Source organism: Littorina saxatilis, linkage group LG17 (assembly GCF_037325665.1).
Source record: "Littorina saxatilis isolate snail1 linkage group LG17, US_GU_Lsax_2.0, whole genome shotgun sequence".
In the NCBI taxonomy this organism is placed as follows: domain Eukaryota; kingdom Metazoa; phylum Mollusca; class Gastropoda; order Littorinimorpha; family Littorinidae; genus Littorina; species Littorina saxatilis.
Genome location: NC_090261.1, coordinates 70,991,061 through 71,003,560, shown reverse-complemented (window position 1 = coordinate 71,003,560; position 12,500 = coordinate 70,991,061). Strand labels below are relative to the sequence as shown.

The 12,500-nt window shown below is 43.6% G+C and overlaps 2 long non-coding RNA genes across 2 annotated transcripts in view; one reads left to right on the top strand and one right to left on the bottom strand.

Moving 5' to 3' along the window:
* Positions 1–1,165, bottom strand: part of LOC138952406 (uncharacterized) — a 3,403-nt gene extending 2,238 nt beyond the window's left edge. Inside the window, exon 1 of the long non-coding RNA XR_011451364.1 lies at positions 1,116–1,165. This is a non-coding gene — a long non-coding RNA (uncharacterized lncRNA). The remainder of the gene's footprint in view (positions 1–1,115) is intronic.
* An 8,475-nt stretch (positions 1,166–9,640) lies between these two features.
* Positions 9,641–12,393, top strand: LOC138952404 (uncharacterized). Its single transcript, XR_011451363.1, has 3 exons — positions 9,641–10,048; positions 10,329–11,672; positions 11,953–12,393. It is a non-coding gene; the product is annotated as an uncharacterized lncRNA (long non-coding RNA).
* The last annotated feature ends 107 nt before the right edge of the window (positions 12,394–12,500 follow it).

Below are 12,500 nucleotides of genomic sequence, written 5' to 3'. Positions count from 1 at the left end.
AATATGAGTTATTTCTAATATGCTGACTGTTAGCAAATGATAACAGGGCATGTCGAGAAAAAAGATATCAAGCATGAGCCTTTTAGGCGAATGCTGATATCGTTTGTGAGACATGACTGTTGTCATTTGCTAACAGTCCGCATATTAGAAATAACGGTTTTATTACCGTTTAATTCGACCAAAACAAATTTCGAAGCGACCCCGCGAATTAGACAGAACAGCCGCAATGGGAACTGGAGCGCTCCTACCTGATTATGCCTGTCAGTCAAAGAATTCTCGTGACCTGGGTCAGCCAATCAGAGTAATACTCCTGACGTGATGAATATTCACAGATCAAATGCGTTTGACACACAACAATCTCACAAGATAAACCATGTTCAACATGCGTTTCGGTTGCTTCGCTTTTTCTTGTTGAATAGAGAGCGACAGATTTAGAACCGACTCAAGGCGGATGGGAAATGACGTAAAGATACATTTGACGTAACGCGAGTGACGCAATTTCACTTGATTTTCCGAACATAGGTAATTTAGATTTCAAGTGAGCGGGTCGGCATTTCACACTCAGAGGATGGGCGGTACCTTGCTGTTCCGTAAAGCACCCACCGACAAAACTCGCTTATCGGTATTTTTTTTTAGATAAAGAGAGTATTATCTGACAGCATTTGAAGTGTCATTCTGTAGAATAAATCACGCTGATATTGTTGATTTACATTTTTACTTTGTTTTGTCAATTTTTAGCTTGATATACAAAAAGGGTCCCTGCCTGAACGTTATAACATTTAACAGGTCACCTAGAATCCGTCCTGATTGGTCAGAAAAGCCATATGGGGCACTGAATTGGTAATAAACAGGGCCGGACCAAGTTCGTTTGAGGAGGGTTCCAACTGAAGGCAGGGGTCCAAAGTCCACATTTTTTTTTCTCTGAGAGGTACATTGGATGGCCAGGGGGGGGGGGGGGGGGTCCGGAACCCCAGGAACCCCCCCAGATCCGGCCCTGATAAAGGAGGCTATTCCTGTAGATAAGAGCACTAAGTTGATGAAGATGTGGTGAGCTTTCGTGAACTTTTTAATTTTGTTTAAATCGTTCCATAAAGATAGCGAAATGTCTTACTTACCTTTGGGAACTCGGTTTCAAACTCTTGAAGAGTAGCCCTTTTGTCGCCTGAGAAAACAATAAAATGGTTAATGGTAAATCAACTGATCATCAGTTAAAGGAAATCAGAGAGAGAGAGAGAGAGAGAGAGAGAGAGAGAGAGAGAGAGAGAGAGAGAGAGAGAGAGAGAGAGAGAGAGAGAGAGAGAGAGAGAGAGAGAGAGATTCAGAACTCAGAACTTTATTACATAAGGATAAAGGTTTTAGGCTTAGCCTAATCTTCCAACCTGTCCTTGGAACATATACAGAGAATAATTGTAAACGAAAGCAAAGACTGCGCACATACACACACACACACATCCACACCCACGTATACACACACACATGCACACATAAACTCACACACACACACACACACATGCACACACACACATGCACACTGTCACGATCGGGTGACAGAGACCAAGAAAGTGTCACTCAGTAGAGTGCCTGTTCTGGGTCAATGTATGATAGAAAGCGCCTGTGCGTGATATTGGGCTACAGCAGAGTTTGCTGACAGTGCTCAATGAACACGGAGGGTTTGCTGCGCACGAGTTTTACAGTGGAGGTTTCTGCTGTCATAGGGCTGACGGTTTTTCGCTGACAGCGCACACGGGATTTTCAGGGATTGAGTTTCTCGTGTCTTTTTTCTGCTTGGGGAGGCAGAATTGTGTATAGCTGGACTGGTTTTGTGACAAGGTCAGTCACGTGTTATTGGCTAGGTTGTCTGACTGAGACACAAGGGCGGCGCACTTGACACCCAGCGGCAGAAGGGGAAGGATCTAATACACAGTTTCTAGAGTATGATGGTTTTTCACCGAATATTGTATTCGGCACTCTAGGGGAGCTTCCACCGGTTATTTCCTTCACACTGCCACATATTTTGCTGAGGACAAGTCGTCAACATTCCTTCGTCGGCGATGGCTTTCGCATAAGGATTCGACAAGGGGTTCTGGACGTTTTTGGTCACTGTTGACGAACAGAGGCTGTTCCAGGGAGGAAGCGGATTTTTGCTTCCATGAGAGTACAATCATAGGCTTTTGAGGTAATAAATCATTATTTAACGCTGTTGATGAGTCTGTGTTTGTGGAATGAAATACTCTCTGTTGTTCTTTCCAGGTTAGCGCATAATTTACTCTCTGTGACGCTAAAATACTAATCTGTATATGGTTTTTGCAGATAGGGAGAGAAGGACGGAAAATGGCTGTTTTGTTGTTGTAAAAAGTCCGTTTTGTGCAGGCCCACGTGCTCGATGAGATATTTAAAGATGACATGTTTTAAGGTGGTGGGTGAGGGGTAGCTGACATGTTTAGTGCACAGATGCTTTCTGTTTGCAGCCTTCGCTTCGCTTTGTTACGTGTTCCTGTAACATCTGCACGGCTGACTTTGGCGGGACCTGTTGAAGCTACGCTAACCAGGAGACCGGCTAACCAGGAGACCGGCTAACCAGAGGACCGGCTAACCAGCGAACCGGCTAACCAGCGGACCGGCTAACCAGCGAACCGGCTAACCAGCATACCGGCTAAGCAGCAGCAGCAGAAAGAAAGCTAAGTGCACCGTGTCTTACGCACCCCGTTGACCACCGTTGTCTTTTCCTTATCTGTGATTTCATTGGAGTAGTGACAACGTGGGGTGTGTGACCCCTGCATGAACTAGAGCTTTTTGAACAGAACATTCTCATTTTGACTGTATTTACACGGGTTCAGCGTGTTACTATAATTTTCTATATACTACTGGCATTTTGTCAGTGACCACGGGTTTTTTACGTGTTGAGAACGTAAAAGGAACATATTTTGAGTGAAGGCTCGAGGGAGGTGGCGAGTTTATACATAAACAGGCGTCTGAAACTTATACTTTTGTTGACTCTATTTAATTGTATGACTGCGAGAGTGGATCGTGGTGTGGTTAGTTAATTAGTAGTAATTAACCGGTTCATAATCACCTTAAGTGATATATTGAAACGTGACACACACACACATGCAGACGCACACACACACACATATATACACACACACATGCTCGCGCGCGCGAGCGTGCGCTCGCATATCTACACACAAGCACATGCTATCATTTCATACCTAAAATGAACAGTATCTAATCAAAGTATTAAACTAGTAAAACATCAAAATAATGGTCGAGTATAAACATAAAAAACAAACAAACACTTAAGAGCATTGCATACATTATCCGAGTACACAATGGAAACTAGACATCAGGGGCAGTTTATAGTGTGCTCAAATATGTGTGCAACTGCCTTTTAAAGGCCTTTAATGATGCGGATCGTTTGATTTCTATTGGCAAAGAATTCCACAGAGATGATCCTGAAAAAGCTAAGCTGGATTTATAAAGATCTATACGAGGAATTGGAGGAAGTAAATTTTGAGACCCATACCTCTTCGTAACATGTGTAAAATAGGATTGCACATAACTGGGCACATCACCATGAACTACTTTATACATAAAGACAGCCTTATTGTATGCAAGGTGGGTTTTTAGGGGAAGGAAATTAAGGATGTTTAACTTCATTTCTGTAGACATGTGCGATTCATACAGGATAAGTTTTGCAGCACGACGGTACAAAGAATTGAGTTTTAATAAGTGAACATCGCTGCAGCCATCCCACAATGTCGAAGCAAAATTAATATGAGGCATTATATGAGCATGAACGAACATTTTTAATGTTTCAGACTTCGCATAATGTTTGAGTTTTGACAACAAATACAAATTCCTTGATAACACTTTGCAGAGGTTGCTTATGTGTGTTTGCCATTTCATTTCTTCATCAACAGTTACACCAAGTATGCGGTGTTCTTTAACTTGCTGTATTTGAGTTGTACCTAAGGTCAGTTGTAATTTAAGAGGACTTAGCTGATGCTTTTGTCTTGTGGTAATAACAATGCTTTTAGTTTTTTCTGGGTGCAGTATCATGGCATTTGATGTGCACCATTTCGCAACTTCGTCCAAAGTGTTCTTCAGGGAAGAATTTACTGATTCCAACGAGGTGTTACTGGTATGGATAGACGAATCGTCTGCAAAAAACTCGCATTTGACTTTATCATCCGATACATGTAAAGGCAAATCATTAACGTAAATACAAAAGAGAATAGGTCCTAATATAGACCCTTGAGGGACGCCATGTCTTACTAGTGCAGTAGACGAATTCTGGCATTGTAGAGTGACATACTGTGTCCGGTCAGCAAGATACGATTTAAAGAAGTCACAGACCGAATCGTTTCTCAAATAATAGTGTAATTTTTTCAGCAATATGGAATGATCGACTAAGTCAAATGCTTTCTTAAAGTCCAAAAACAATGCTCCTGTAACTTCAGACTTGTTCATTGCTGACAGCCAAGCTTCGCAGAGAGACGTAAGAGCTGTGTGGCAAGAATGCTTGGACCGAAAACCGGATTGAAACTGATGGAACAAATTTTGTTCTTCCATGTAAGCAAGAAGATGCTTGTGCACATGCCTTTCTAATGGTTTTGACAAAACAGGCAGTAAAGAAATGGGTCTAAAATTACTTGGGTCTGAGAGATCTTTACATTTGGGAAGGGGTATGACTTTGGCGCTTTTCAATTTAGACGGAAAAAAGTTCTGCTCAATACTAAGGTTATATACAAACGTGAGCGAATCCACAATATACGGTAGAGAAAGCTTCAATAACTTCACGGGTATTTTATCAGGACCCATGGACTTTTTATTCTCCAGGTTTTCAATAAATGTTCCGACCTCATGAACTGCAATCGGAGGAATGATAAACGCTTCATTGTTTATTCTGTTCCGCTGACAGAATTCGTCCAATTTTTCAAAACAGTTATCTCTATCCCGAGAATTTGTTTCTGCCACAGAAGCCTTCAATTTATCCGCTAAAGATATAAAATAATTATTAAATTCTTCCGCAGATAGTTTTGTTAGATTAGCAGTTGACCTTTTCCTAGATTTATCAAGGATTTCATTTACTGCCCGCCAAATTGTTGCAGTATCTTTCTTATCGGAAATTAATTTATCAAAGTAACCAGTTTTGGATTGTCTCACACGGTTTAACACCTCATTCCTCTGCTGTTTATATTCGTCTGTCATCTTATTTTCCTTGAAATAATCTCTCAGAGCCATCGCCTCTATAATATCTGATGTTAACCAAGGCGGAAGTCTGGCATGTTTTACTCTATGCTGACGCAGGGGCACGTGTTTATCTATAATTGTGCTTAAAATGCTATACAATTGATCAAAAGCATCATCTGCAAGACTGAAATCAAAAACGCTCTGAAATGGAGCTTCACTAAGATCACGAAAAAATGCAGACTCATCAAAATGTCTAAAACTTCTGTATTCTATGGTCGTGTGGCCTTTTGGTCCTGATTTAGGCAAGCGCATAGAGACCGAACAAAAAATAGGCATATGATCGCTAATACTGGAATTGGACACATACACATTAGAAACAATCTTCTTATTATCAGTATATATGTGATCAATAAGAGTTGCAGTTGTGTCTGTTATTCTTGTTGGGTTCAGAACCAGTTGATGAAGACCTAATAAAGTTGTTGTTGAATTCCATACTGTTTGAGGCTTATTCAGATTAATATTAAAATCTCCAAGCAATACAATATCTTTATTGCGTGATTTGACTTTATCCATCATCTGAATGAAATATTCTGACCAAATCGAAGTTTCGGCAGGGTTACGATATATATAACCTATGAGCAGAGGCGAGGATTTACAGTTTTTTACTTCAATCCAAACGCACTCAATATTGTCGTCCTCTAAATCAGTTCTTCGTGTTGCAAATTCAGAAATTGATTCATGAATATAGACTGCAATGCCTGTCTGATTCTTCCTTGCGCTGTCGCGTCGCAAAACAGAGTATTGGGGAATGTAAATCAAGTTATCGGCAATTCTCGAGTCGAGCCGTGTTTCGCTCATCCCAAAAACATGAACTGGCTTTGAGCTTTGGTTTAGCAGCACGCATATATCAGGCACTTTGTTAACGAGATGATAGACATTAAGATGTCCAACCTGGAGAGTGTGTTTTGACACGTTTAAATTCATAATATAATAAACAAAATTATTAACAACAACCAAAAATCTGAGAGATGAAATCAATAAACAAACACGGAGAAAAATTAATGCACAAAGAGTAAAAAGTGAAGCAAACAAGTTACGACTTCAGTAACTGGCTAACTTAAGGGAAAAGTCAAGTGAGAAGTAGTAAATCAGGATTTAAAAAAATTCTGCGAAATGTTATAAGCGTTCGATGCACAGCAATTATAAATGTTCCTGCTAGCACTGAACTCATACACATACAGAATATGATAAAATAAAATTGAACAGTTCGAACAGGGATGAACGATGCGCTACATTAAATCCCCACAACGCCAACACGATTTCACTTTCTTTAAGCAGAGGCATTCATAGTCTCTCCGCAAACGGGTCTGAATCGTAGATTAACACACACAAAGAAGAAACACACGCGTGTTTGGATGCAGATGATTTCACACTGTTAAAGCAGCAGAATACTTGGGGGGTCGTGGACAAAATTAACACAATGTCTGGAGGTGTTGAACGACATAGTTAATAGTTATGAAATCGCATGTGCGAAATCACACTCGTTTCGGTACACTTATTAGTGTACTTTCAGTTACATGAGTTTAGACACACTCACTCACACATACGCACATACACTCACGCCCTACGTACATGCTTGAATTAGCCTTTTGAAACTACTTAGTAGGATGCTTGGTGCATCCCGGGGGGCCACTGCCCATAGAAGGACGGCTGGGTGTGTGGGTGCATAAAGGGGCTGAGTTGATATTGCCTGAAGGCGTTCATCCAAGGGGGGTAATACATTGTGGGATATTGATGTTCCCCACGTGGAGACAAGGGGAGACTGGGATGGCTGACGTGCTGTTGAGTAAATGGTTGGTTGGCCGGTGGCGGTAGTAGTGGTGGCTGTTTCTGCCACAGTTGCTGCTGCTGTTGTTGCGGCTGTTGCTGCTGCTGCCGATGTTGCTCGTGCGGCGGCTGTTGTTGCTGCTGTTGCTGCCGCTGTTGCTGGTGCGGCGGCTGTTGCTGTTGTGGCAGCTGCTGCTGCTGTTGATGAGGTGTCCATTGCTGTTGTTGGTGAGGTGACTGTTGCTGCTGCTTCTCTTGCAGTGGTTGGTGTGATTTGGGCGGAGGCGCTCCGCCTCGAACGACGTCTGCAAACGAAGCTCTGCCTAGTCGCTTCTCAAAAACGATGGCTTTGATGTCCTTTACGAGTAGAGACAGGCCCCTTGCAGAGTAGTGGACCTTGTCTTGCAATATGTCTGGGTCAGTTTGACCGTCACTGTCAAGGCGCCAGATATCCGACAGTGCCAAGAACTGCACCTTTACACCATCACATAGCGACGCGAGCTCAGTGTTAACTTGCAGAATCTGCCGTGTAACTTTGCGCTGAGCCTGTGGAGGGATGGCTGCGACAAAGATGACCGCATTAGGGAAGCGTAGCGGTATTTCAGATAATAGCGTCTTATAGTTTCTTTGAAGTTCACTCGTGTTTTGTATGTCGTCATTCGTGCCGACATGCAGAACAATCTTCCTAACGTCAGGAAAAGTGTTGCTGCTGGCAATGACGGTAGTAAGTTGAGGGGTGGTAATCCCACTTAAGGTTCTCACCTCCGTTTGTCCTGACCGATCAAGCCGTCTCCTGGACACGCGTCTAAGGTTGGAATCTCCAATAAGCAGACACGTGCAGGAGGTTGGGAGGCGGAGAGTTGTCTTCCTCTGAGTGTCTGTCGTCTCGGTTGATTTGGTAGTCCGCGGGCGGACCATGGAGGACGGGGATGACTGACTGTTACAAGCTTGGGGCTCAGGCTCGGTAATGAGTGCCGTGTCAATTGAGTGATGGGCGTAGCGGCCGTAGTTCGTGGTCACGCTAATTGGCTGAGCATGAGCGACTTTGCCTTCAGGTGACTGTTGCAGGGGTGGGGCTTCGGGAGACGGTGAGCGCTGGACAGTCTTGTTCTCTTTCTGCAGGTCTTTCACCTTGCTCTCTAGAGCCTGACAGCGCTTTTTTAAGCCCTCATTGTCTCTGGAAAGAGCTGTGAGTCGCTCGCTTAAGTCCTTCACCTCTCTGTCACGCCCACCCTCATTTGCCTTAATCTTTCTGTCCGTTTGGACCTTGAGATCTCTTAGTTCAGAGGCTAATTTCTCAACCATGGCACGGAGCATGTCATGTACACAAGTGTCTGTACTATCGGTGGAAGCGTCACCGTCACCATCAATGTCAGAAGTAGCGGCATGTTTGTTGTCGATGCTGGGGGTGCTGTTGTTAGCAGCAGCGACAGGGCTGTGGTCGCTCGAGACGATGATGTCACCGCCACCTTCAGTAGCAGCGGCGACAGTGCTGTGGTCGCTCGAGACGATGATGTCTCCGCCACCTTCAGTAGCAGCGGCGACAGTGCTGTGGTCGCTCGAGACGATGATGTCACCGCCACCTTCAGTAGCAGCGGCGACAGTGCTGTCGTCCCTCGAGACGATGATGTCACTTCCACCTTTAGAAACAGCAGCGACAGTGCTGTGGTCGCTCGAGACGATGATGTCGCCGCCACCTTCAGTAACAGCAGCGACAGTGCTGTGGTCGCTCGAGACGATGATGTCGCCGCCACCTTCAGTAACAGCAGCGACAGTGCTGTCGTCGCTTGAGACGCTGATGTTCGAGTCGTCGCCACCTTCCGTAACAGCTGCAACAGTGCTGTCGTCGCTCGAGACGATGTTGTCACTGCCTTCAGTTGCAGCTGCAACAGTGCTGTCGTCGCTTGAGACGCTGATGTCCGAGTCATCGCCACCTTCAGTAGCAGCAGCGATAGCGCTGGAAGAATTGCCAGCAGTAGGGGGCGTGTCCAGAGGTACGGTGCTGTACACGGCGTGTGACGCACTGCCAGACATGTTGTCTAGGTCCATCAGCCCGTGTACCACTCCCTGCAAGCGTTGAAAATCATCTCTCACCCAGTCCTGGCACAGCTTGCCTTGGACCAAAAACATGTTGGTCTTAGGATAGAAATGCATGGTCAGCAGTTTCTGGCTCGCATGGTGCAGACGAACAGTGGTTTGGTCCAGCTGCGCTGGGGTGGGGGTGATGACGATAGATGATGCTGAGTAGTCATCTTCACAGTCAATAATTTCAACATGTCCGCTCTTGCGTTTGTAATCTGTCCATGTTGTGGAGTAACCTCGGGAAGGCAAGTCAATCGCGTATCTGTATCGGATGACTGCCCTCCATGTCGGGAAGCAACAGGGTTTACATGTGAAAGTTACCTCATTGTGATCCTTTTTGTGTTCGATAAATTCCAAAGATCTCTGTAGTTTTGAGCGAGTAATTATAGACATGTTTTTAGTTGTATTTTGTCACGAACGACCCCATCAAAATTTGACATCATTACATTATATGAAATCAAGCCAAGTGTATGTAACTTGTTATACTCGTTATAATCTCCATGATGGCCTTTATCCGGAATAGCACACAAAGTGTCCACTGTTACGAAGCGGTTTACTCGTATCTGTGGTAATGTGTATTGTTGTAAATAGAATAGACTATAGCGATGGTCAGACATTGGAAAGGGCTATAGGCTGCATACCGTCGCGTTGACCGCAGTTGAACCTTTGTGTAACTGACAAGGTTTTTCACGTGCAAGTAATGCAGACGACAGCTCACTGGCAATGTCATAGCAAGAACGACTTTGTAAAATCAGTCGCCGTCAAGGAGCCAAGCTCGACTCATGTTTTTCGTAACACTTTAGCAGACGGGCTCCTGTTTTAGGTATCTGACTGAAGAAGGATGAAGACTGACGAACTTTCCCTATCAGTCTACGTGATATCTTCCATTTTCATATTCATGCCAGGCCGGCGACTGTACTAAATGTTGGCTTTACACTCTTTTGAGGTATGTTTGAAACCGGTTATATTTTCATGTCATGCTGTCGTATGTGAGAAGAGTGACTGTTTCTGTGTTTAATGTTATTGTGTAGGCCTAAGCTATTGTGCTACACTGCTTAAACATGTGAGGGTTTTACGTAACGTTTTCTTGGCTTTAGAAAACAGGAATTAACGTGTAAATAATTATATTGGCTCATGCGGCTTAATATGTTGGACGAGTGAGTATTTTTATTGTGCGAGTGAAAGAAACTAAAGACAAGTTGATTTATGGACTATAAACTTTACAGTGTTCCAACTGGAGGGTTTTCATCGACGGAGGCTGAACTGAACTGGTGACTGCGGCTTGGTGTACATGACCATGGCATGGAGAGCTGGCAGAGTTCTACAGTTAGCCGCCGAGACGGACTGGAAGGATCAAGGACTACGTCAAGCAATGGTTGCGGTGTCGTGAGGACTGGTGCATCCTTGTCAGTCGTCTGAAGGACTTACAGCCATACCAACATCTTGAAAGCCGAAAGATGGCAGTAGGGTAACGTACAGTAGAATACCTATTCGTCTTACCTGTTAAGCTGCTTTGTTTGAGCCAAAAGGTGTCTGCGTCTTGGACTGTAGAGTTTCTTGCGGTGTTGTCGGCCTAGGGTACTGGTCGAAGCCGGAAATGATTTTGTGATGTAAAAAGCTTTGTAAACTAATAATAATTAGTCTTGGCAGTGTCAAGATCCATTTAACACCAGGTTTTTGCGTGTGTGAGTGCGTGTGCGCTTGTGCCTTGTAAGCTACGGTAGCGGACAACTATTCAGATTACATTCAAGTCTGTAAACAAATACTAAATTTATAGAGTTGTGTAGAGGCATTTATGATTGTCTAAAAACCGGGCTATACCACTCCATAACATCTGGCGCCCAATAGTGTTTGTTTGTTTGACCCTTTAACAGTATTGTTTTCTATCTCAAGGCACGTGCGCTTACACGGGTGTGAATGATTGTTTTGTTTGTCCTGTTTATCCAGTAACATTTTCAGATTTGATTTGATTTTTGATTTGATGTGTTGACTGGCATATTCTTGCAAGGTCTTACTCGAGTTTCATTCATGATATTTTTTTTAAACAGCTTCTGAACATGACCTATATATAATTCTTTTGATTTTTTGGATAATCTCTGATCGAGATTCAGAAAATTTCATCGTTTTTTCAACAATTCATTTTCTTTTGAGGAAAGGGGGTGATGTTACGAAGCGGTTTACTCGTATCTGTGGTAATGTGTATTGTTGTAAATAGAATAGACTATAGCGATGGTCAGACATTGGAAAGGGCTATAGGCTGCATACCGTCGCGTTGACCGCAGTTGAACCTTTGTGTAACTGACAAGGTTTTTCACGTGCAAGTAATGCAGACGACAGCTCACTGGCAATGTCATAGCAAGAACGACTTTGTAAAATCAGTCGCCGTCAAGGAGCCAAGCTCGACTCATGTTTTTCGTAACACTTTAGCAGACGGGCTCCTGTTTTAGGTATCTGACTGAAGAAGGATGAAGACTGACGAACTTTCCCTATCAGTCTACGTGATATCTTCCATTTTCATATTCATGCCAGGCCGGCGACTGTACTAAATGTTGGCTTTACACTCTTTTGAGGTATGTTTGAAACCGGTTATATTTTCATGTCATGCTGTCGTATGTGAGAAGAGTGACTGTTTCTGTGTTTAATGTTATTGTGTAGGCCTAAGCTATTGTGCTACACTGCTTAAACATGTGAGGGTTTTACGTAACGTTTTCTTGGCTTTAGAAAACAGGAATTAACGTGTAAATAATTATATTGGCTCATGCGGCTTAATATGTTGGACGAGTGAGTATTTTTATTGTGCGAGTGAAAGAAACTAAAGACAAGTTGATTTATGGACTATAAACTTTACAGTGTTCCAACTGGAGGGTTTTCATCGACGGAGGCTGAACTGAACTGGTGACTGCGGCTTGGTGTACATGACCATGGCATGGAGAGCTGGCAGAGTTCTACAGTTAGCCGCCGAGACGGACTGGAAGGATCAAGGACTACGTCAAGCAATGGTTGCGGTGTCGTGAGGACTGGTGCATCCTTGTCAGTCGTCTGAAGGACTTACAGCCATACCAACATCTTGAAAGCCGAAAGATGGCAGTAGGGTAACGTACAGTAGAATACCTATTCGTCTTACCTGTTAAGCTGCTTTGTTTGAGCCAAAAGGTGTCTGCGTCTTGGACTGTAGAGTTTCTTGCGGTGTTGTCGGCCTAGGGTACTGGTCGAAGCCGGAAATGATTTTGTGATGTAAAAAGCTTTGTAAACTAATAATAATTAGTCTTGGCAGTGTCAAGATCCATTTAACACCAGGTTTTTGCGTGTGTGAGTGCGTGTGCGCTTGTGCCTTGTAAGCTACGGTAGCGGACAACTATTCAGATTACATTCAAGTCTGTAAACAAATACTAAATTTA